The sequence below is a fragment of the Phoxinus phoxinus genome (assembly GCF_949152265.1).
Source record: "Phoxinus phoxinus genome assembly, chromosome: 19".
NCBI lineage: Eukaryota > Metazoa > Chordata > Actinopteri > Cypriniformes > Leuciscidae > Phoxinus > Phoxinus phoxinus.
The window spans coordinates 10795507-10799811 of record NC_136894.1 but is presented as its reverse complement, the minus strand read 5'-3'; positions in this window follow the sequence as shown (position 1 = coordinate 10799811).

The following is a 4305-nucleotide window of genomic DNA, read 5'->3' as shown; positions in this document are numbered from 1 at the left end:
GCTCAGAAGCAATTGAGATATTACAATAATTAATTTGTGACTTCTTTCCTATGATTATTTATGTGTTAGATTACACTGTTTGTCCTGTACAAATGAAGACAAACAAGTAAGAGGAAGAGACAGATATGACAACAGAAAAAAGCATACGGACAAAGCAAGTCTTAGTCAAATCACGACACTGTCGCTTTTCAATTTCCTCATGGTTTGTTGTTCCATTGAACCTCATGTGATTCACACTCACCAAAACACAAATTTGTATAATTAATAAACAGGCTGTTTGTGGCAACACCTACACAATTATTTTCTCTGTTAATGATTTTAATAGACTCAGATAGGGTGATAATTTTCATTAGATGAGCATTATAAGAGCCTGGACAGATAGATGTTGGTAAAAGGCCGAGAAATGCATGCTGCAATACCTTTCTTTAGGGAGAAAACAGAAGAGATGTGCTTCCCTCTCCCGGGGGCATTATAGCCTTTCATCAGCACTGGGGCACAGGCTCCGTATCAAGTAAAGAAGCATACCCTTATTTTCAAGGGGGGGTCCAGGGGCATGGTCCCTTGCGAGATTTATTTTCTGCAAAAACAGCACAAAAGCTGTCTGAATACTGGTGACTTTGGGAACATTTTTTTTTTGTTTTCATTTTCTTCAGTACACTACTGCAACTATGGCCTACAGATGATTTCATTAGCTGGCAATTTATTATCTGAGTAAATGTAACCCAAGTCCAATTTTACAAGCTAACATTACAGTATGTATGCTCATCATGCTTATCCAATGAAAATGACTGAAAATGCCTTTACTGTCACTTTTGGTTAAGAATGCATTAGCAAGTGTTAGCTTTGCAGATTGCTGACTTTCAGCCTCTCTCTCCTCTGGGAAAAGCCAAACTATAGAGAATAGAGGTAAACATGTATATGATTGTATTTGTTTACTGCTGCATAAATGTCCAACTGATATATATAGGCTACTCGTAATATTATACTCATACTTAGACTATGCCTGTCCATTATATATTCTCTATTTACCCATTTATCCTTATCTGACTCCTGCCCTGCACTGGGTGACTTCGATCCAGCTGTTGTTTTGGAAACCCTCGCCATCTCTATGGTTTGGATAGAACAAGAGAGAGAAGGAGCGAGGGAGGGGGTGAAGCACGGAGAAAAGTAATAAAGAGGGAGTTCACTTCAGTTCAGTGTTGTTGGCTTTTTTTTCTTGAGACACGAAGCCTCTGTGAGAAAATGAGTCAGCGTTGAAGTGAGTGAGTGGGATAAAGAGAGAAAACAGTGAGAGAGACGAAAGGAGGTGGTGGAAAAGAGAGAGTGGCATTTCAGAAGTGACAGATCTGCTGAAGCTGATTGGCACATGCTGTTAGCGGCCGCAACGACGGTCCGCTCTCACTCGGCAGACGTGTAACTGCTCATATTAAAAGGCTTACACTGTGGAAAACTGTTGAGGGCTGACGGTGCACAAGTTATCCTCAAGTGACTCTGTAAACATTCACTTCCTCTCATTACCCCTACAGACATAATAAATTAGCCAAAGACTTGAGAATATTTTAAGATTAACAAAAGGTCATGAACTTTAAAATATCATTGTATAAATGGAGGAAGCTAAACATGGGGTGTTTACATAAGGATTTATGGCCCTCATTGTGTCTCGCCCACAATCCGTTCAATAACAGTCTGATGCCAACTGCACTAAAAAATGGTAAAGCACTTGTTTAAATCACTTTAAATCTGATTGGTTGACACAATTTCCTGAAGTAAAAGCACAATCGGGCTATTCAAACTGTTCAAACTGCATATTAATGGGGCCATGCACATCTGATTCTTAAAATAGCATGTTTGCTAATGTCCACAGTGGTTGTCAAAGTAATGACACAAAATTGGTACTGGGTATAGGTTGACTATGAGTGTTGGAGACTTGGGTGTTTTACCATTGATTATATTTTTCATTAGGGCAGCATCAAAATCAGAACACACACATCGTAGATAACATCGTAAAAAATGGGAAAGAATAGTATATGCAAAGTTTAATGGGAAAAAAAATCTAATAAATATATTTGTTCTGCATATCAGTTATCGCACATTTAAACACACAAATAACTGGTATTGATCACACACACACAAACTATATCGGCCAATCTAAAAAAAAAAAAGAGGCAAGAATTGTGAGTTTACAGTATATCTCATAATTCAGATTTTTTTTCTTCTCTGAATTCTGAGTTAACGTCTTACATCCCCCTTTTGTCTTTAAATTGTGAGATATAAACTCACAATTATTAGAAATAATATCAGAATTCTCATTTCTCTTAATTTTGTCCTCTGAATTGTGAGATAAATTAGTGGAAAATAGCTTCAGTCAGATAGTCTATTCCTTTATTGGGCGGTTCTTGGTCCGAATAAGGTGCAGTATATCTAGACCTTATGACAGTGGTTCTCAACTGGTTTGGCCGTGGGAATCACATTTTCACATGCACATGCACAAGTACCATCCCACTTTAAATAATATACACATAAATTGTAAGAATATCACTAAAACTGACGAATAAACAGTATTATAAGTATTATAACTATTAAAGTTCATGAGTTCACACTTACATAATCGAACAGAGTAAAGAGTGTGTGTATTTGGCATGCAGGGAATGCTCAGAGCTCGGAATGGAATGTGGCCCGAACCCAGAGTACTACATTTACCATGGTAAATTCACAAAACTAACATAAACACATGTTAATAAAACATATGGGCACTGATCTTGATTAAATGGTAAATGGACTGCATTTATATAGCGCTTTCACAGACCCAATGGCCACCAAAGCACTTTACATTTAGCCTCACATTCACCCATTCATACACCGACGGCGGTGTCAGCCATGCAAGGCGCCATCCAGCTCGTCGGGAGCAGCTGGGGTTAGGTTTCTTGCTCATGGACACCTCGACACTTGGTCAAGTGGAACTCAAGGGGATTGAACCACCAACCTTCTGGTTTGTAGACAACCTACATGAACCACTGACCCACTGCCGCCTCATTAACAGAATGAACATCATACCTGCATGCAAATCCCTCAGCAAACACACGATGTACGTAGTTACGTAATTTATTGGTACTTTTTGGTAATTTCATGACTTAATAATTGACAATATAGCTACGACGTAGCATGCTCGTGATTTTAACCGCAAAATTATGTTCTGTGTGAACAGGGCCTAACAAGTTGGCATATGGCCTGACAACGAATCAAACACGAGACGCAGGTCAGTGGAACTGAAAAAAACCCCTGCAAGGTCTAGAGGCGCGTTTTTTAAAAGTTGAACTTCTTTTAACCAGAGCTGCGGATTTAAGAACGCCGTGTCACATGCAAGATGTCGCAACAGACTCAACTGCAACGGTCCTACACGTGCTTATAGCACCTGTTTACATTGAAAAACAATGGAAAAGTAGAGCAGGGGAACGGAAAAGCGCGTTCTGTCTGACAGAAGAGATGAGGGGTCAACAGTCTTTCAAAATAAAAGTCTCATGCATCATACATTTTTGTTCAAAGTTTTCTGTTGTTGTGTTTTTTCCATGACTACACACTCTGCAACCCTCTTAAAAAGGTCTTGCGACCCACTTTTGCGTCACGACCCACTAGTTGAGAAACATTGCCTTATGACCTCCAGTCAAAGATTTAGCTGTGTGAGACAATTGGCCTTTCATGAGTATCTCACACCACGACTGCCATAATTTTATGATGCTGTGTCAAGTTAAAAAAAATACTTCATTCTGTTGCACTCTTGTGTTTGAGACATTATTACATTTAAATGCAGCCAGACGATGTGCCTCCTAACATTACTGAAGCACAACAAACTCAATGACTCCAATAAAGTGGCACCACAACAGCCGTATTTACCCCCCCCCCCTTCCCTCCATCCCCTTGATCTCTGACAAATCCTCTCATGACCCATATCTGCGGAGTCAACATCCTCAGAAGCCCAATTTCCCTCTCTCCAGCTCAACAGCAACAGAGAACTGCCCCCATCGCCACCCCACCAGGCCTGCAAACACCAATCTTGAAAAAGCCTGGGGATCCATGCCGAAAACACGCTACTTTGGGAATACCACCTCTGGCTAAGACAGGGACATGAAGACCTTCAGGACTGGTTTTAGAGTGAGAAGAGGGACAGCAGAAGCAGGGGGTAATGGACAACGGCCTCGAGACGAGATGGGGACTGTCGGGGGGCAGAGGGCGTTTCGTGAGGGATGGATATCCTTTTAAAATAAGCCACCGTAACTAGGCCTACATGAACACAGTTAGAGTTGATAG